The sequence below is a fragment of the Suricata suricatta genome, chromosome 10 (genome assembly GCF_006229205.1).
Source record: "Suricata suricatta isolate VVHF042 chromosome 10, meerkat_22Aug2017_6uvM2_HiC, whole genome shotgun sequence".
Lineage (NCBI taxonomy): Eukaryota > Metazoa > Chordata > Mammalia > Carnivora > Herpestidae > Suricata > Suricata suricatta.
This window is the reverse complement of record NC_043709.1, coordinates 132165157-132187037: the sequence shown is the minus strand read 5'-3', so window position 1 is coordinate 132187037 and position 21881 is coordinate 132165157. Positions and strand designations below refer to the sequence as shown.

The window sequence follows — 21881 nt, the reverse complement described above, 5'->3', positions numbered from 1 at the left end:
GGAGGAGCCCACTGCATGTGGACGGAGGCAAACTTCACTGAGGAGGACAGCCAGGCCAGAGTGCAGAGGGCTGGAGCCTGATGGAAGCAAGGGAGGCAGTCAGTGTCCACTCTGAGCCACTTCCTTCGTGCGGCTCTGATTATGCCGAGGGGTGAAGGAGGGAGTGGGGCCAGCTAGCTACTCTGTCTCCTGAGAGGCATCTCTGTGAGCACTTCTTAAGTAGTTTATTGTCATATTGGTTTCCATACAACACCCAGTGCTCTTCCCCACAAGTGCCCTCCTCCATCACCACCACCTCTTTTCTCCCCTCCCCCTCCCCCTTCAACCCTCAGTTCGTTTTCAGTATTCAGTAGTCTCTCAAGTTTTGCGTCCCTCTCTCTCCCCAACTCCCTCTCCCTCTTCCCCTCCCCCTGGTCCTCCATTAGGTTTCTCCTGTTCTCCTGCTAGGCCTATGAGTGCAAACATATAGTATCTGTCCTTCTCTGCCTGACTTATTTCGCTTAGCATGACACCCTCAAGGTCCATCCACTTTTCTATAAATGGCCAGATTTCATTCTTTCTCATTGCCATGTAGTACTCCATTGTGTATATATATACATATACCACATCTTCTTGATCCACTCATCAGGTGATGGACATTTAGAAAGCCCACTGACCTCTAAAACTCCAGGCTTTCAGCCCAGTTCAGCCCCTCTCGTTTCCCAAGCCAACTGCGTTGGGGAAAGCTTTCCTTGTGTGCCCCTGTGTGCTCTTCTCTCCCACCTTCTCTGTGACCTCATCCCTTCCTTTCAAGAGCAGCTGTGATCTCTTTCTCCTCTAACCACATCTCTGCACTTTCTACCTTCTTCAGTGTGGCCTCTTCTCTCACTTTAGTTGTGGAATCTGTTCTCTCAGTCAACAACAGGTTGATTCGTGGGGTATTTAGGATGATCTGGTTGTGTTCATGGTATAAGACAAGACTAGGGTCCTCCTACTCTAATGCCATCTTCTTTTCCTAAAACTTTTCTTTTTAAAACCATTTTTTAGTTTATTTCTTTATTTTGAAAGAGACAGAGACAGCATGAGTGGGGGAGTGGTAGAAAGGGAGAGAGAGAAAGAATCTCAAGAAACTGTGAGATCGTGACCTGAGCTGAAACTGAGGGTCAGATGCTTAACTGACAGAGCCACCCAGGCGCCCCCTAAAACTTTTCTTAATGAAAGATTTTTGAAAATGTTGGTCAATTCTCATGATCTGTTGATACATAAAATGAATTATTATATATGATTTAATTCACTTTAGAACAAGTTAACTAGTACATTCTGAACAGTTTCCCATGCCATTTAACTTGATCTTCTTTAAAAAAGATGTTGAAATTTGGATTTAAAAATCAAGTTTCTGCCTAACGCGTCACGGTTGGTGAAGAGTGGTGTGAGCATGCGCGTGGACCTGTGACTTCATAACCGCCCTCGCTACAGCATGACCTCTCTTGTTCTGCCCTTGGTAGAAAAGGAGGCGCACAGTTCTTGCCAGATATGGAGAGTGCTCCAGAGAAAGTGCGAGTTGACTTTTCTTTCAGTGGTCCACCTTCAGTAGTCTCCCCATCCTCGCCCTGGTAGAAAGTAGCCGTACATTTACCTCTTGTCATAGGTGACATTTCAGTGTTCTACTCCTGTTACCTGTGACTGTACTTTGTCCTGTTGCAGGGCGTGGTTCTTAGTTCCACTGATTCTTTTTTGTCTCATGAAAGTGGAGGAAGCCCTGGAAGGAGCCACTACAGATTGTAGTCATGGAAAGACTTTGCTGGGGCAAACACACTAGTGTGTGTGGTATTAATATCACCAGAGTCTCCAGAAAGTGTTGAAGTCAGGCAGCTCCTGGGCTGGGGACATTTCCTTTCTCTGTAATCGTTCCTTATAAAGTGTGAGGGCTTCTATGTAAAACAGCTCCTGGAATCACATGTCCCATCAAGCAGAGGCATGGACTACATTTAAAAGGAGGGAGGGAAAAATCCCAAATGATGAAAGAAAATGATAAAGTAGCCAGAGTCCCAGTTATAGGAAAGTGCTGTGTGGAAGGATCCTGGTTGCAGTGAGCTGGGGGGGGAGGGTTCCGCTTTGATCTCTTGTGTTCATTGCCTGTTGTCATACCCTGGAGAAGTCCTGGTGACGCTTGGGAAGGCTTTGGAGACTTGGTGTGGCCGGGAAGCCTCAGCCAAACTTTTATGTGGTGAACACGGAGTGAGGTGGGAGGATCCTCTTCTCTGTCCAGATGACCTTGTCAACCTCAAGTCAAGGTCATTTCATTAAACAAAGATGAGTTTATTCAGGAACAGCAGAGGAACTACAATTCAGGCCAAGCCAGCTATAGGGAACCACAGGCAAATGTGGAGAGACAAAGGGTGGCTGGCTTTTTTTTTATGTTCCAGGAGGAAATTGGGGACAGTCCTTTTGGGCGTAAGCGTGTGGCAGGAGAACGAAGAGTCGGAGATGGCAGCTTCTCACTGCGAGCAAAGGTGGCAGTTTGTTGTCACCCAGGCACATGGAGATCTTCCTTCTTCCTGCTGGTCAAGGACGTTGAGACAGTGGTACCTGTCAGCATGAGGGCTCTCTCTTCGTGGCTTCCCAAATGCATTTTAGAGCAGGCTTCTTTGATTCAGTTTCACATTCTCTTGGCAGATCAAACACAAATTCTTTCAGAGCTGTGTTGTTGTTGATGCTGTTGTTGTCTTTGGCCTGGATCTGTCCACCTGTCATCAAATCCCACCTGACAGCTGGAGGGGCCCGTGTCCTTGGGCTCCTCTCCTGCTGTGAGATGTAAGGAAACACATCAACTGTGGCACAAGCAATAAAGGTGTGTTGTCTGCACTTTTTAGAACAATACTAAAATGCACCTACGTGTCGTCTGCCCCGTACCACCAGGTGCTGGCATTCTAAACAATGTCAGTGATAAAATAGACCTCCCAGAAAAAAAATCTTACTGTTGGTCAAAGTTCTAAACAGTTGCTGTGGTTATGGCTGGGTTTTAAGCATGTAACTCTCAAGTGAGCAGATTTGTATTACTTGTTTGTTCGTAAATATTGTTTTCCATGTGAAAGTTAACCCGGAGAACTCCCAGTCGGGTAGTCAGTCCAACATGTGCAAACTTGGCCACCTGCCTTTGTTTCACGACTAAGCTCAGAATAGTCTAGGACCATCCGGGCACATTTTGGACACAGTTAATATCTCCAGCCGCTACGGCGCTACACCTTCCTATACTTAAACTGATTCAAATAAATGATGATGACCAGTGATTGGAAGCACAGAGAAACAGAACACAAGTTATTTCACTTGGTCTGTGACCACCTGGATTTATTCACTAGGGTTTAAAATTTAAATTGGTGAAACCGTGTGAAGTGAGCAGTATATTATTTTTGCTTTGCAAGAGCAAATTTTAGCTCAGGTTTCAAATATTTTCCTAAACTTGGTAATATCCTTCGCATGAAAACTTCTTTTTAATTGCTCATTATTTCTTTTAAAACTACGGGATGAAACAAGTGGTTAAATGTTAGTGATATGACTTAGCAGTTGCCTACATCATACCTTTTGCAAATGTTTTGATTTTACTAAAATTAACTGATTTTTTTAAATTTTTTGATGTTTATTTATTTGTGAGAGACAGAAGATGAGCAGAGAGAGAAAGAGAGAGAGAGAGAGACACAGAATCTGAAGGAGGCCCCAGGCTCCAAGCGGTCAGCACAGAGCACAGAGCCCGATGCAGGGCTCAAACCCACGAACTGTGAAATTGTGACCTGAGCCGTAGTAGGACACTTAACCTACTGAGTCACCCAGGTGTCCCTTACTGATTGTTTTTATAACTGGATGATTATACTCACAAAGCTCAATGTAAGGAAAATGTCATGCTCTGCATTTCTCCTCTGGCCTTTATTATTATTCATTTCATTTCATGATCATCCCTAAACATAAGTTTATAGAGTGGGAGGGGAGGTGTAAATGTTCTGCTACAGGAAGCGAACATGGAAGATCTTCTACCGCTTATGATTCCCCAGCGCCAGGGGCTCTTGCGTCTCTGCTCTTCCTCGCATAGAAGACTTTCTTGTCTTGCACTCTAGACCCCGTTCACACATCACCTTCTCTGGGAAACGTTTCTGATTTGGTCGCACCCAAATGATCAGTCATCCCTTCTTTTTTTGCCTTTACTGTTCTTTGTGCCTTATTTTCTTCTTGCATTGAATATCCTAAATTTTAATGATTTATTTGTAAATTTCTTTGCCACTAGAGGATGAGTTAATTAGGAGCAGAGTTTATAGTTCATTCATCTTAATATAGTCAGTCATGAGCCTAATCTCTGGCATATTATGGATGCCAGATAATCACTCTTGGAATGAAGGAAAGAAGGGAAAGGAGAATGACATGGCTCTTGGTACTTATTAAGTTGGGCTTGGCTTGGGGACTGTATTCTTTACACAATTTCCCTTCTGTCCTGGGAGTTCAGTAGCTCGACATCCTCATTACTGCCCTGCGCACATGCACGTGCACACACACACCTTCCCTCAGGTGAGGGACAGGTGCAGCAGGCAGGGGGCAGGTATGGGTGAGGGTGGAGAGGAGTAGGATCCAGGGTAATTGTAGAAATTATACAGAGTCCCTTAAACTCTGGCTGTGGCATGGTCACTCTCTTTTGCGAACTGAAGCTTAGGATGAGCTTAAGAGTTTGTGAGCAAAGCATCCAGAATAATCTGAATGGCAGAGGGCTGAGTGCTGGGCCCTGGCAACCCTTTCCTTAACTTTGTGTTAGGCGAATGAATATTTGCTGACGCTCAAAACAATTCTGGGTTCTCTGAAAAATATAAGGAAAAGAGCATATGTTCACTGTTGAAAAGTGAGAAAATACGAAGGAATACAAATAAGAAAAGAAGTCCATTGTCCCACCGTGCGTAGATCATTGCCATTCTGACTCTGGTTTATATTTTTTATTTGTCTCTTCCTCTCTGTGGCTCTGTGCCTACGGCCTGTCTTACACAAAGGGATCTGTAATACACACTCTGCTTTATGACCTAGTTTTTTCTACCTAATAATGGATCCTCAGCATCTTCTCATGGCAGTGCATACTCTTTACAGCATTATATGTGATAGCTAACTAGTATTGCTCTGTACAATTATATCATAATTTATTTAACCCGCATTCTATTAATGGGTATTTAAGCTTGTTTTAAACTTATTTTTACCGCTTAAGAACAACCCTGTGCTGTTTATAATTATAGATGAATCCTTAAGGAAAGGCTCGATCAGACCCTTCAGATAAATTCTTGGAAGTGGAGTTGCTGGATCAAAGGTTAAGAGTTGATAAGCTGAGACAGTAGACCGCCTGATGGAAAGGGTTCACTTGGGTTTGTTACTGTCCTGTAATAAGAGGTCTGGCCTGGACGTTGGGGAGTCCAAAGTCAGTTCCTGCCCCAATGAAGTCATGAAGGATCAGGCTCTCCCTGCTTTCTCTGCAGTCAGTTTTTTGTGCGTTGGCAATGTCCCCTGTCACAGGTAGTGACAGAATGCCACGGCTCAAAGCACTGTGCTCGCAGATGGCAAAGTCCAAGCAGGAGGGTCCAGGGCAAGGGACTTTCCCTTACATTGTCCCCTCTGTTATTAAGGAGGAAAAGCTGACCTAGGATTCCCAAGAGATTTACCCAGACCTGTCTCACTCGCCAGTCTCTAGGCCAGTAAATCACCCTGATTGATTTACTTGAAGTATGACAAATCTCCAGGGGCTTGGCGGAAGCTACCCGAATCAAGTCAGGTTCCCCAGCGAAGGAGGCAGGGGAATAGGCTGCTGGCCTGCAAGGGTGAATGCAGTGCCAGCAGAGTGTGTCCAAAACCCACATGTGCCCCAGCTGGAAACTTCATCAGCGCCCAGTTTCTTCTTTCTCATGACCACTGCAAACAGAGTTCTTGACATGTAGTGGGTACTTCATAAGGTATGAACTGAAGGAAGTCCTCCCTGGGGCACCCTTTAAAAAATATTTGAAAAAAAAGGCAAAGAGTTCACCAAGAGTTCTGGGGAAACCAAGATTCTCGAGGTGGTGGTTAGCTTCCAGCTGCTGGGTTTCTGCTCAAACCTGAGCTCTCTCCCCAACTAGTTATTGTGAACATTTTCAGACTTCATGCCTGCTTTCTCCACAAATGTACAGGATATCTATATACGTCACACTTCCCTTCTTATTACTTTATGCACGTCTCCTGTTGACATTGTCCTACATAATTGCAAAACCATGATGTCATCCGAAACAATTAAGAATTCTTCTATATCTTCTAAGATTCAGCCCGTATTCAAATCTCCACTCATCAAATATATTTATACATATTGAACCAGGATCAGTCAAAGGTCTTGCATTTCACTGTGTTTTTGTGTTTCTTTAGTCTCTTTTATGCCAGAAAAGTCTCCCCACTATTTTTTCCCCTCATGACAGTAACCTTTCTTTCTTATAGAATGTTCTAAATTCTAGATCCGTCTGATTATTCTTTGATGTGTTGTTTAACTTTTTTCTCTATCCCCAGTATTTTTGTATACTGATTAGATTCAGGTAAAACATCTTTGGCAAGAATAGGTGATGCTGTGTTCATATCGTATCGTATCGGATGACTCGTCACATCAGGTTGTCCTACTCTTAGCAATGATAGGTTTCTTAAATTTGATACCCTAAGGATAGGGTCCAGAGAAGTGTCTTTCTCTTCCACTCAACAAAGGACCATTGACACAAATTTGTATACATATGGCAGAATTTACAGCTATATAAATAATGGACTATATGTGCAATCATGTATAATAGACTGTAATGCTACTTTTTGGGAATAATAGAACGGAGTTTAGCAGAACCCAGAAAAAGAGATGGTTTAAGACTTAATGCTAGCAGCTTCAACATGCTCCAGGGGCATCATCCATGGCAATCTTTCCACTTAGATGAGCATTATTGCATAGCCATGAACTCTCATTTGTTTCTCAGTTTAAGAGTTCTAGGAGCCCTCCTCTATTTACCTCCCCCTAAACCTTGGAAATTCTGACTAGGGACATAACAAAGTCATACTGATTTGTTATGCAAAGTCAAACTTCCTTTCTAGGCCACCATCAGGGGATTTTACTTTTTTCAATCAAAATAGCCCATCAAGGTACTGCCCTAAACAAAAGGCTATTAATTCCAACGCTCCATCCTTAGCAGCAAGAGCCATTAAAAGATTTGACATTCCAGTTTCCTTAAAAAATGTTTAGTCATTTCAAATAATTAACATAGGCATATGTTGAAATTTTTAAATATACAAAACAGCTTATAATATAAAATAAGCCTTACTCCAACCCCTGTCTCTCAATTTCTTGCCCTGGATGCAACTACAATTATTAGCTTTTTATGCGTCTTTTCAGAGATGTTTGTGCAAATATCTACAGAATGCATTTTTGTATATGGACATAATTTACTATTCATCATTCTCTATATCTTGTTTTGTTTTAACTTAATATATCATGGATTGTTCCATATACATCTGAATAGAGCAGGTTTTCTTTTTAGTGATTGTGTAGTATTTCATTCCACGATTTATGTACCACACTTTATCCGATAAGGTCTCTCTTGATTGCCATTTATGTTGTTTGTAATCTTTTGCTGTTACAAGCAGGGCTTTAATGAATATCCCTACGCTTGTATCTTTTCACACATGTGTGATTTTATCTGTAGGATAAATCCCCAAAATGGAATTGCCAAGTTATGTCAGGAGACGGTTCTCTGTGGGTCTCTTATGTTTCTACATGTCTTGTGAACAGTGGTACTCACTCACAGCTCTGGTTTCAGATTATGTTTTCAAGGATGTTTGTATAGTAAGCAGCCTTGAGAGACAGTTCTCCTCCTGGAGGAAAGGCCATGTTGTTTACTATCCAGTGTAACAAAGTTAGTGTCTCCCCCTGGTCTGAGGGTCAGGTGGTCTTACTTCCCTTTATAAAAGGCTCCTTAAGCTCGGGATTTGTCTCCTGTAATGCAACCCCATGCCTACACATACCTTACCTGCTAGTCATTTGTAGCCTTGTGAGAACTAGGGCGTGGGAAATAAGTGGAAATGCTATTTTAAAAGCTGCATTTGCTGTCAGTAACAAACTCTCATTTATTTCTGACCCAGGAGTTTTGTGCATCTATGCTGTGTCAGGCGGACTTGATGGTCTTTGAGGGCAAAATCTCTGCTCTATCACAGATTTTGACAGTTTTGATGACGAAGTTGGGATGTTGACAGAGTCAAGGCCTTCTAGAATAGAAGTGGAAAGCTTCATGGGTCGATTAACAGGATTGGACAGAAGTCCATGAGGTTAGTAACAATATAGGGGAGGCAGATCTTTGAGCTTGGTTTATGGACATGTCATCTCGGTAGGTGATGCGAGCCAGAAGTGTCCCGCAGCTATTATGCAGCTGGCTGGAGGTGGCCTTGACAGACAGTAGTGAGGGGAAATTCTCCCAGTGGGCAGAGCTTTGGGTGTTGAAGCTGGTTGCCTACTTTGTGCTGAAGGAGAAGTATCCTGAGATTAATATATTTTTTGACTTAAAGTGGAAAATGATATGACTAGCTAGCCAGCCATGGAAGCCTGGAAGGAGAGATTTTGGAAGACCAGGGATAAGGAAGTTTGGGGAGAAGTAGAATGAAGTGTGGAGATAATTTTACCACATCTTCACACCCACCAGGGAACATGGAAGCATTAATCCTTTGGCCAGGTGACATTGGTAGATCTCAGCGCTGGTGGCTCTTCAACAGGGTGTCCATGGTGGGAGAGAGGACGGTGATGCACGGGCTCATAATCATGGACTCCCTTTTACTAAGGCTGATGTAGAGATTTCAACAACCTGGTATTCAACCCGTCACAAAAGAAACCAATGCTAAGCTCTTGACGAGGATTATACTTGGAGGAGACCAACTGAGTGGTCAGTTTACTACATTGGGCCCCTTCCCATTATGGAAGGACTAGGGTTTGTTATAATAGAAATAGACTCGTGTTCCAGGAATGGGCTTAGCCTTTGTTTCTGCAGGGCTTCACATAGCACCACTATCTGAGGGTCCTAAGGTATATGGCTATTCCTGTGAACATTTGTGTACACTTTTTTGTGTGGACATAACATTTTTTCCCCATTGTGTCAAGGGGGGTTGTGTCTGGCAAGAAATTAAATGGCTATGTATCACTTTGTAAAGGTCACCAACTTGTTAACTGTTCCCATGACTCTGAGGTCTGCACAAGGGGTGTGCTCTCATGAAGAGAGAAGCCAGGGTCCCACTAAATTGCAGTCCATGGCTGCTGACCAGGCACTTTGGGCTCCTGGCATCCGGAGACTTGCAGGCAAGGAGAGGAGTCACCATCTTGGCAGGGAGAGTTGACCCTGACCAGCAGGAGAGTGTGTGAAGTTATTGTCATACTATGGGGTGGGGGAGAGTACGTGTAAGCCTTACGTGACCTAGTTGGGTGCCTCTTGTGACTGAATAAAAAAGGGACAGCAAGCCTGCCAGAGAAAGGTACGGTTACCAAGGACACAAATCCTTGGGAACAAAGATTTGTGTCATATCACAAGGTAAGCTCCCAAGGCTTGCAGAGGTGGTAGCTGAGAGCAAGATGAATTTAGAGAAGATGGTGGAGGAAGGAGACCATGAATACCAGTTATGGTGCTGAGACTAGCTGCAGTGATGGGAACTGATTTCTTCCCACTTGCCTTCTTTGGAGGAGGTAACTCTGTCCTCAGGACGAGCAGCCCACCGGGGCCTCGGGGGCTGACCCTGAAATGTGTGTATGGAGAAGTAGAGCTGTGAGGACCAAGAGGCAGACCCTGGTAGACATGGAGATCCATCTTTGGATTCCCCGTTAGGAGAGGACTAACCCCACCCCCAGCTGTGAGAACTGTGGTTTCGGGGGAGTCTCTGTTAGCTCCCCAGGATCTACCTCAGTAGTTCCTGAGGCCACCCTCCTCCTGGCGAAACCTCAGCCAAAGGCTGGGCTGGGTAAGGTGGGTGGTAGCTCAGGGCACGTTTTCCTCAGGGTGGCTGCCCTGGAAAATGACTTAGAAAGTCAGTGGCACAAGAGCCTGCCCATCATGAGACATAGTGGGTTCAGGAAGACTTTGGATTTTATTTATTTATTTAATGTTTATTTTATTTTTGAGGAGAGGATGAGTGGGGGAGGGACAGAGAGAGAGGGAGACAGACGATCTGAAGCAGGCTTCATGCTGACAGCAGAGAGCCTGATGTGGGGCTCGAACTCACGAATTGTGAGATCATGACCTGAGACAAAGTCAGACGCTTAACCAACTGAGCCACCTAGGTGCCCCCCAAGAGTTATGATTTTAAATTTTATTCAAGCTTTGTCTTATTCTAGGGTGGTAGCAACATCTTTTCCTGCCCTTTCCTTCCCCGGGGTAGGAAACGTCTGCTTTGGAGCTCCCATTTGGTGGGAAGATGCTTTATCAGGTCTGCATCATGGTACGGAAGCGCCCCGTGTCTAATTTTCTTTCAGAGGAATTATCCCCCAGTAAACTTTTTGCACTCTGAACTCCTATCTCTGTGTTTGCTTCTCGGAGAACTCAAATGTCACATGGACAATTCTGAGAACTGAATTAAAGTTATGGCTCATTTGCCTGGAAGAATCCAACTATGCCTGGAAAATCCAAATTCTGAATTCAGGGTATTCATGGATTCCTCAAAGCCCATAGACTCCACCTGAAAACACTTGAGATTTGACTTTCCACTTGCACTTGGTACACCGTCAGGGGTGTGCTTAGGTTGCTTTCAAGAACACAAGTCTAATGGGAGCAATGATGGCAAAATGAGTGAAAAAACCTTGAGAGGCAGTGGAGAGATGGAACTTGATGGGTGACAGGCATCCTTCCCCATAACGCTCCTCATTGAATTTTGGGAGTGAGCCTTTGTAAAGAGGAGGTAACAGATTCTTTCAAAACCTTTTGGTTCCAGGGGATTTGTGTATTTGGGTCTAGAGAAGTAGGGTAGCAGACATTGGAATCTAGGAAAGCTGGCATCTTGGGCTCAAGGATAGGAAAAAGTCCATTTTCAGGTTCTTCCTAGATTGTCCAACCCAACCAGGGCAAGGGAGATGGTAGGAAGTCTGGATAATTGTCTCATTTATTAATAAAGAGTACACATCTATTGGGAGTTGGTGCTGTGTTCTCAGACAAGCCTGTGGAGTGAAAGGGAACTGGATGGGGATGTTGAAGTACGAAAACAAGCACTTCCAAATCCTGAGGGCTAGAATTCAGCAAATTAGATACATCAATACCTCATTTCCATTTGTTTCTATCTCATCTTCTTCCATAAAGAATGATGATAGCAGATACAAGATGACACGCATTTCTGAGTGCCTATGTAAGCTGCGTTATGATTTGGAGGATGAGGGCTTAGAGTGGGAATGGCTGAACAATCATGAAGAAGTTTGGGGGTTGGCTGTGCAGGATGAGCAGATCGCAGAAGGGGTGTTGCAGAGAGGGGAAACTGAGCAAAGACTGTGTGTTTTCAGGGGGTAGGGGCTTTATGTTTGGTGGGATAGGTGCAGAATCTTGGAGAAGCACCTCAATGACTCCCAGGGTGACCAGGGGTTTAAAAAAATCAATATGACAGAAGCAAGGTGTACTCATGATAACAATTCAGATAATAAACATTTATAAAGTCAAAACATGCAAGTCCCTTTTACTGCCCTGTGGCCCCTCCATCCTAAATCCATTTCCCAGGAGGTAACTACTGTGGCTAGGAGCTTGTTCTTCTGGAGTTTCATGCTCTCATTCCGGGGAAAGGGATGGGTGCAGGGCTCCTTCCGGGAAGAAGACTCACTGAGGTGTCCAGAGGACCCCCCTACAATGCTCTCATTGGCCCACCTGCCCCTTCTCAAGACTGGCCCTGGGGCAGGTGTGTCTTGCCATGGAGACCATACTGGCAGAGTGGGGAGTTTTGAGGGCACACCACCTGCTTTCTTTTTGGGGTAGGGGTGTTGAGATGGCCTTGAGGTTCAAGGACACCCTGATTGGCTGACAGCTTCATCTCTTGGAAGCTCAGATGTGGACAGGAAGTCAGGAGGACGTGAGGTCTGCCCGTCTCCGGAGCTGTGCTTCAGCTTTCTGCCAGCAGACCGTGGCCGGCCACATTCCCGCCAACGATCACTGCGATGCTTTGACCTGAAACAGACGCCCGTCCGATGTGTACACCCAACCACTATGATTTGTCGGCTGTGGCTTTGTAGAGACTGATGTCACTTACTCCAGTGTGGAAAAATCCCAGGAGCCTCGCAGATCAAGGGCCTGAACCAAGTCATGTGGGAGGCCACTGACAACTTGTGTAAAGGGGAAAAATATTATTCCCAGCAGGCAAGCCCTGCATGGGGCTGTGGCATCAGGCCATTGCATGGAGCTCCAGCTTTGCAGTGTGTCATGCGCAAACATGAACGGGCCCGGCAAAGGCTTGGAGGCCAAGGGAGATTTTCCAAGGCCGCCTCCATCCATGTGCTTTGTCACCATCCTGCCACAGCTCCGGTCCATAACCTAGGACCTGCATTTCCCCACATCCCAGCACGGTGTCTAGCATGTGCCTGATGGTAGGTGCTCACTATCCACGAGAGGAGGCCTTTCAACAGATATTTATGGAGTCCCTTATATGTTCCAGATGCTGGAGATCCAGTAGTCAACAAATTGGATACGAATTACTCTTTCTGGTGATCCCTGATACATTACCTCCCTTGACACATTTTCTTCTTTTCTGGTATGTTCTATAATATTTCTGTGTTTACATCAATTTATTTGGCTTTCTTTCCCCTGAAAGAAAAAAAATCACGCTGTAGAGGCACTACTCTTGTTCAGGTCAATAAATGGATATTAAGAGTCCATTCTCTCTCCTTTGCACTCAACTGGCAAACTTCCAACACTGGTTTAATCTAATGATCTACTTCCTTTGTACTTGAACTGAACTACTGAATATTGTTGGAGAAACTAATATCCTGCCCTGACTAGCTTCGCAATAAATTGCAATCCTTAAGTGAAAACCCAACTCCACATGGAAATTCTGTTTTGCTTCCCTACCAGGTTTTCTACAATGTGAGATGTCTATACCTTTCTCCTTTTCTTCTTCTTTTCCTGACTCCTCTTCCTTTTCCTGATTTTTACCCCTAGATAATTATATTATGGTTTTTAAGGACATATGATCAATTTTGATAATGCATCAAGAAGATTCTTATTTTTTAAAAATGTTTGTTCATTTTTGAGACAGAGAGAGACATAGTGTGAGTGAGTGAGGGGCAGAGAGAGAGGGAGACACAGACTCCAAAGCAGGCTCCAGGCTCTGAGCTGTCAGCACAGAGCCTGAGGCGGGGCTTGAACTCATAGACTGCGAGATCATGACCTGAGCCAAAGTCAGACACTCAACTGACTGAGCCACCCAGGTGACCCAAGAAGATTCTCGAAGCACTTAATCCTTTCTCGATTGTTTTCCTCTATTCTCTCTTTTTCTATGGGATATAAAAATATGCTATCTTCTCAACATATATTTTGCAAGTTTTTTCTTCCTTAACATGAGCTTTAAAATTAGCTTTTAATAATCCCCAAAAGACTTTAGTGTTTTTTTTTTAACAATGACTTAAAAAAAACCTTTTTGTTATCGAAGTATAGTTGGCATACAATGTTATATTAATTTCAGGTGTTCAGTGTAGTGATTGGACAATTCCACGCGTTTCTGTATGTTCATTGCAGTAAGTATGGTTACCATGTGTCACCTGCAACATTACTGTAATGTTACTGGCTGTATTCTCTATGCTGTGCTTTTCATCTTTGTGACTTATTTATTTTGTAACTAGAACTATGTACTTCTTAATCCCCTTCACCTATTTTGCTCCTGCCCCAAACCTTCTCCCCTCTGGCAACCCAGCAACTTACTCTCTGTATCTATGGGTCTGTTTCTGGTTTTTGCTTATTTGTTTGGTCATTTGTTCTGTGTTTTAGATTCCACATATAAGTGAACTCATATATTTGTCTTTCCTGTCTGATTTATTTCACTTAGCATAATGCCTTCTGGGAGAATCCATGTTATTGTAAATGGCAAGATTTCATTTCTTTTCATGGCTGAGTAATATTCATCGTTTAATATGTGTGTATGTGTGTGTATACACATATATACATATATATATTCACACATAAATATCACTTTTTTATCTGTTCATTTGTCAGTGCATATTTTGGCTGCTCTCATGTTTTGGGAATTGTAAATAATGCTGTAATAAACATAGGGTGCATGCATTTTTTTTTCAAATTAGTGTTTTTGTTTTATTTGGATAAATACTCAGTAGCAGAATTTCTGGATCATATCGTATTTCCATGTTTAGAGTTTTGAAAAGCTTCTATGCTGTTTTCCACAGTGGCTGTACCAATTTGCATTCCCCCCAACAGTGCAAGAGGGTTCCCCTTTCTCAAAACCCTTGCTAACACTGTTGTTTCTTGTGTTTTCAATTTAAGCTATTCTGGCAGGTGAGAGGTGGTATCTCAATGTGGCTTTGATTTGTGTGTCCCTGATAGTGAGTGATGCTGAGCGTCTTTTCATGTGTCTGTTGGCATCTGGATGTCTTCTTGCAAAATGGCTGTTCAGACCCTCTGCTCATTTTTAAAATGTAATTTATTTTTTAAAATTTACATCCAACGTATTTAGCGTTTTGTGCAACACTGATTTCAGGAGTAGATTTCTTCATTCCCCTTACACATTTAGCCCATCCCCCCTCCCACAACCCCTCCTGGAACCCTCTATTTGTTCTCCATATTTAAGAGTCTCTTATGTTTTGTCCCCCTCCCTGTTTTTATATTATTTTTGCTTCTCTTCCCTTATGTTTGCCTGTTTTGTATCTTAAAGTCCTCATATGAGTACAGTCATGATATTTGTCTTTGATTTCACTTTCCTCTGCTCATTTTTGATTAGATTATTTAGTTTTGGGGTGTTGAGTTATCTGAGTTCTCTATTTTTTTGATATTAACCCCTTATAGGATATATTATTTACAAATATCTTCTTCCATTTGGTAGGTTGCCTTTTGGTTTTGTTTATGGTTTCCTTTGCTGTGCAAAAGGTTTGTAGTTTGATGTAGTCCCAATAGTTGTTTTTGTTTTTGTTTCTCTTGCCTCAGGAGACATGCTATGTTGCTAATGCTGATACCCAAGAGATTTTTACCAATGTTCTCTTACAGCAGTTTTATGGTTTCAAGTATCACACTTAGGTTTTTAAGCTCTTTTAAGTTTATTTTTGTGTGTGGTGTAAGCAAGGGGTCCAGTTTTATTCTCTAGCATGTAGCTGTCCAGTTTTGCCAACACCACTTATTGAGGAGACTGTCTTTTCTGTATTGTGTATTCTTGCCTCCTTTGTTGCAAACTCATTGATCATATAAGCACGCGTTTATTTCTGGGCTCTCTATTCTATTCCATCGATGTATGTTTCCATTTTTGTGTCAGCAGCATACTCCTTTGTTTGTTACAGCTTTGTACTATATCTTGAAGTCTAGATTGTGATACCTCCAGGTTTATTCCTTTTTCTCAAGATTACTTCGGCTATTTGAAATCTTTTGTGGTTTCATTCAAGCTTTAGGATTAGTCAACAGTTTCTTAAAAAATCAGAAACGAACTAATAAAATGGACTGATCATGGACTTGGAGTCTTTCAGTTCTGGGATTGAATTTTGACTCTGTGGTTTGACTCTGGGCAAGTTACTGAGTGTTTCTGAGGCTCAGTTTTCTAAGTTGTAAAAATAATCACAATGATACTTAATACTTTATTTTTGTGAGGCCTATATAGGGTAATGTTTATGAATATATCTAAGTCTCGTCATTAATGAGAAGGAAGGGAAAAAGGAAAGGAGGGAAGAAAGGAAGAAGAAAGAGTCTCTAGAGAGGAATTAATTCTGTGAGTGACAGAAGGTGCAGGTGGCATTATGACTGAAATGGTCTTTTCTGGAATCAGTCAGAGGTTTCTCATAATGACATCTGGAACAATGGAGAAAGGAGAAAGATAAATTAAAAACATCAGCCAATATTATGACTTCTTCAAATCTATTCTGATAATCTTTTTTTTAAGTTTTTATTTATGTTGAGAGAGAGAGACTGCCAAGCAGGCTCTGCACTGTCAGCACAGCGCCTGAAGATGCACTCTAACTCATTAACTGTGAGATCATGACCCGAGCCAAAAACCAAGAGTCAGATGCTTAACTGACTGAGCCACCCAGGCACCCGTATTCTGATATTTTTATGGGACAGGTGCCGTAAACCTATCAATCTTGACTCTTCTGAAGGTTAAAAGAACTTCTTTAACCCTGTCAATTGAACGTTGTAGTATCTGCGGAAAGTCATCTTTTGGGAGTCATCTAATGCTTTTCTCATGCCTTGTTGTGACATTGGTAGTCAAATTTCCTTATATTTATATTGAGTCCTAAAACTCAAATCAGATTGTAGTGCTGGATTTGTAGCACATGAGATCAAGGGGAGGGATTATGCAGAGTATTTAGTGGGAGAGGGGAAACTGAGTCCGTGCAGATGCCATTTGTTGATGATGGACAGGGTATTTGTTCCCTGACCTGATCTGGACAAAGCGTATTAACGCCCGTTGCCCCGGTGTGACCCGAAGGCTCCGGTCTGGAACTGTGAGCACGAGGCCACCTCAGCGCGTCCCTGGTCTCTCTTGTCCTCCTCCACCCACTCGGCTCTGGGCTGGTTTACTCAGCAGACTGTGAACTCCCTTGAAAGCAGGGGTCTTCTGCCTTGTTCATCCTTCCATCCTTTCCCCTGCTTCTTGCCCATTGGGCAAGACCTAGCCCAATGGTTTGCACACGATGTGTATTTGCTATATAAATAATTGAAGTGTGCTATTTTTCCAGTGAACAAACCACCTCCTCTAGAGATAAAGAAACTTGCTCCAAGTTGCACACGAAGACGGGTGAGGATCTGAGGGCAGGATTGCTAGCTCCATGACTCTGCACAGTAATTAAAAGAGCATATATATATGATGACCCTGTCAGAGGGTCATCATATATATAACGTAACATATATAGACAGAAAACAGCAAGCGGTGGGTGAAGATGTGGAGAAGTCGGAACCTTTGTGCATTGCTGGTGGGAATGGAAAATGACGATGCTGCTGTGGGAAAAGTATGGTGATTCTTCCAAAAATTAAACATAGAATTATTTAAAAATTCTACTTTTGGGTGTTATGGTAAAGAACTGAATGCAGAGACTCAAACAGATTACTTGCCATCCATGTTCATAGCAGCATTATTCACAAAAGATAAAAGGTGGAAACAACGGAGATGTCCATCAGCAGAAGAAAGGGTAAGCAAAATGTGGTCTGTGTACACAGTGGAATTTTGTTCTAACTTGAGAAGAAAGGAATTCTCGCCCCTGCTACAACATGGGTGAACACAGAGGACATCATGCGGGGACAGGGGCAGGGCGGAGAATGGGTAGCAGCCAGGGGCTGGGGAGAGGGTGGAGTGGGGGAATTAGTGATTAACTGGTAGAGTTTCAGTTGAGGAAGATGAGAGTGTTCCGGAGACAGATGGTGATACTTGCACAGGGGCGTAATGCCTTTAAACTGTACACTTAAAAAGGGTCAATACGGCAAATTTCATGTTGTATTTTACCACAAAAAAGAAAAGAGAGGAACCTGAGTGGCTCAGTTGTTTGAGCATCTGAGTCTTGATTCTGGCTCAGATTATGCTCTCACGGTTCATGGGTTCAAGCCCTGCATCAGCCTCCGAGCTGAGCTTGGAGCCTGCTTGGGATTCTCTGTTGCTCTCCCGCTCTTTCTCTGTTCCTCCCCACCCCCTGTAATGAATAAGTAAACTTAAAAAAAAGGGAAAATTGAGAAATCACAGTTGATTTTAATTTTAGGAGTTCACAGCTTCTTCAAGTCTATAAAAGCAAATCCTCTTCTGGGAGCATCTGGGTGGCCCAGTTGGTTAAGCATCTGACTCTTGATCTCAGCTCAGGTCCTGGTCTCCTGGTTCATGAGGTCCAGCTCCACTTCCGGCTCTGTGTGGGCTGTGAAACAGTGTGGACCTGCTTGGGATTCGCTGTGGCCCTCCCCTACATGTTCTCTCTTTCTCAAAAAAATAAACTTAAAAAACCCATAAATCCTCTCCTTACAAATATGCACATATACACACAAGTTTCAGCATATAGTTTTTAAAATAAAGTGTATTATTTTAAAACTTTCAAAAATGAATATGTACATTATTTATTCATTTTTAATGTTTTTTATTTTTGAGAAAAGAGAGAGTGTAAGCAAGGGAGGGGCAGAGAGAGACACACACACAGAGAATCCAAAGCAAGTATTAAGTTTTGAGTTGTCAGCACAGAGCCCGATGTGGGGCTCGAACTCATGGACCATGAGATCAGGACTTGAGCCGAAGTCAATGGTTAACCGTCTGAGCCACCCAGGTGCCCCAGTATGTCCATTATTGAAAATGTGAAATACAAAGAGCAAAGAACACAGAAATCATCTGTAACTACAGGCACTTTACCTTTGACCTTGACCTTCTAAGTTGCTCTTCATATTGTTCTGAAGTTAAGAGCACAGAATATGTATTATGAGTTTTCATATGTCATGAATGTTTACCAATGTTCCAAAGTCATGAGTGTGTGTGTTTGTGCGTGTGTGTGTATGTGTGAGAGAGAGACAAGACGAGACAGAGAGGAGAGGAAGAGGGAGAGGGACAGAGAGACAGAGACATAGAGGAAAGAGACAGACAGAAAGAGAGGGAGAGAGGAGACAGAGAGAGAGAGATCTAGAAGGATTCTAGTACTTCAGGGTGTGACACCAGGGACCTCAGTGTGACTCACCTGGAAGGTTACTCTTCTTGGAACCATTAAGTAAGTTTTTCCAGTTACCTTGTGACCTGTGAGATTATAAATCCTTCCAGAAAATCCAGGGAGAGTGCCAACATTTGCCAGAAAAGGGAAGAAAGCCCTGTGTAAGGATAGCGCAGTGAACAGAAGTCGTACCTGGGGTGTAGGCCTTCCAGAAAGAGGAGTAGGAGCCCAGGAAAAGCTGTGGGTATTTTATTTAAATGTTTATTTATTTTGAGAGAAAGAGTATGTGTGAGCAGGGGAGGGGCAAAGAGAGAAAGATAGAGAGAGAGAGAGAGAGAGAGAATCCTAGGCAGACTCCGTGCTGTTAGCATGAAGCCGGATACAGGGCTTGATCTCATGAACTGTGAGATCATGATCTAAGCAGAAATCAAGAGTCAGATACTCCACTGACTGAGCCACCCAAATGCCCCCATGAGTATTTTGATAACCAAAAATACACTACACCAACACCAACTCAATCAGGAAAGAATGACAATCTTGTCTTTCCTGGTGAGAAAAATTTCTTAAAGGACAAAAATGGCAGCAGCACTGTGAATAAAGATCGCTTGTAGAACTAAATGAAGAGGCACCTGGGGGCTCATCAGTGGCGTGTGTGACTCTTGATTTCTGCTCAGGTCGCGATCTTACGGTTCGTGGGTGTGAGCCCCACACGGAGCAGCGCAGAGCCTGCTTGGGGTTCTCTCTCTTCCTCTCTCTCTGTTCCTCCCCTGCTCGAGCTCTTTCAGTGTCTCTCAAAATAAATAAACACTGAAAAAAAAAGAAGTTAAAATGCAGCCTCTGCTTAGTGGTCAATCCCAGGTGAGCTATAAAGCAACAGAAGTGACCGGATCATCCGATTAAGCCAGTCTCGAGGTGTGTCGCCATCGACTTCTTGAACAGGGCCTCCATACAGCACCGCCCGGAGACACACACACAGTGCGTGTCACCAAGATGGAGTGTGAGCACAGCCTCAAACCCCGTCCCTGAACTTCCTTCTGTCCCTCTACCACGAGCCCAGGGAACAAGCTGCCACCAGGAGCTTTGGAACATCAAGAAACGGTGGGCGTCTCACCTAGCTTGTGGTCCTCCGTGAGGAATACCACACCCACGGAACACTGCTTCTAATGGGAAATGTCTTCTAAATATGGACCGACGTGGCCTAGAACGCTTCCGAACGCCGCCTGAGCTGTCGCCTACACTTAGGGGTTCTCACAGACCTCCGGAGCTCGCTCACGACCCTTCCAGGGGTTCAGCGCCCAGTGAAGAAGTCCTCTTCCTTGGGACTTTTATGTGCTTCTTACTGATTCCACAAGTGATTCACTAAAGGAGAGAAGGCCTTTAGCAAACTCTTTCAGTGCTTTCCAAGTGGGGCTGTGCCTTGGAGAAGTGCATTTCCAGTCATTGAACTGTTATTTGGCCCTGGGTCTCCGCCCAGGAGAGGAGTGTTTGCCTCCCAAGGCTCCTGGCATTTTGGAAAGAAGCCTGAGCTGCAGGCAGCTTTCCTTTGGCAAGTCACCGCTTTCTCTTTCTTTCCCTCTTTCCTTTCCCATGGAATCTGCTCCCTCCATCTGTCTTTCAAACCCCGCTTTATAAATAGCAATTCAAGTTTTATTTTCTTCTTGAATGCACTCTCTCTGTGAAAGAGCCTTTTCACCAAGAATGTGGTGTCTGATCACTAACTTGCCAAGGGGTTAAACAAAGATCTCCATGCTGGGGAAGACTTTTACGGACCCATTCACACATGCCTGCTTTTCTCAGAGTTGGCTGAAACCAAGGGATGAAAAAATCCTTCCCCAAAGTAGACTGAGGAATGACTTTGACATAATGTTATTAAATTACGTCTATTTTGCCGCTGGCTGTTTCTGGAATGCATTACTTCAGAGAGACACGTGCAAAGCAGGTCCTGCGCCTACATATGTGAAAAGTACAAGCAAATGCATCTATTCAGGGCATCGCCCAATATTAAATGATGAAATCATCTGAAGCTGAAAACATGTGGTGAATCTCTTATAAGCACATAAACTTCTATGTGCTGAGAGTTTTCACAAAACAGTTCTGAGCACAAATGGGAATGGCCCCTTGTCTCCAAAATAGCCTGTAAGGATCTAGGAAGATTTCAATTTCACTTTCACCTTTTTCTTTAAGGGCATCGCAGGGGATAGTTGCCTTTTTCTGGGCTCCCCGAGGCCATGAAAAACCAGCAGGAAAAGAAACAAAACCAGCGCGCTCAAGCTCACCAGCCAGCCTGTGCGCGGGCTCTGCGCGCTCTCGAAGCCGTAGTTTCCGGAAGTGCAGGACTAAGCAGAGGTCTAGGTCGGCAGCTTGCCGGAGAGTTCGTCCCTCAAGCTGGTTCACGCTGTATCACGGCAGAACCCAAACCAGGAACTAAACCACTTCTTTTCCTCTGGTTTTCCTTCTGCGATTTTCTGTTTTCCCTCTGTACACCGTCTACCTCCTCCAAGACCGTTCGAGAGAGCTCTGCACACCGGTGGAGGAGCGAGCCGATCAGCGGCGTGCTTCGAAGGAGGTGAGAAAATCCTGGGAGGCCCAGATTCCCTTCTGCTGAGATGACTGAACTCCCCAGAGCTCTGCTCTCCAGAAGAGTCACGCACGCAGTGGCTCACAGTGATGGAAACACTTGAGGGTTAATTGATCATTTACCTTTTGCTGAGCCTCTGAGCTGAGCCTCCCTCCTTCCCACCCTCAGCGCCAGCATGCTGGGCTTCCCTTTTCTTCTCCATTATGTCATCGTTACAGGAAGGATCTGGAACTTCTCCAGGAAGTACATTTCCTGTGGTCTCTGACTGTTGAGAGAGAGCCAAAGACCCAGAAGTGTATTCAGGAGACTATAAAGCGGAAGAGGAGACAAGTGTGGCCCGGAGACAGCCTCCCGGGAGGTGACAAGACAGGGCTGGTTGGAATGAACCAGAGTCCTTGAACTGGGCAAGTGGAAAGCAGGTGCCCAGATGGGAATTCTCCATGGATTCAGCTCACCTGTGCAGCAAAGGGCACTGACTCTGTTATGTTCTTT

The 21881-nt window shown here is 43.9% G+C and overlaps 1 long non-coding RNA gene across 1 annotated transcript; it reads right to left on the bottom strand.

Annotated features, from left to right (window-relative positions):
• Window positions 1-17860: 17860 nt before the first annotated feature.
• Window positions 17861-21614, bottom strand: LOC115304698. Its single transcript, XR_003914566.1, has 2 exons — window positions 21088-21614; window positions 17861-18040 (listed from the first exon to the last, which is right to left on the bottom strand). It is a non-coding gene; the product is annotated as an uncharacterized LOC115304698 (long non-coding RNA).
• Between the last annotated feature and the right edge of the window lie 267 nt (window positions 21615-21881).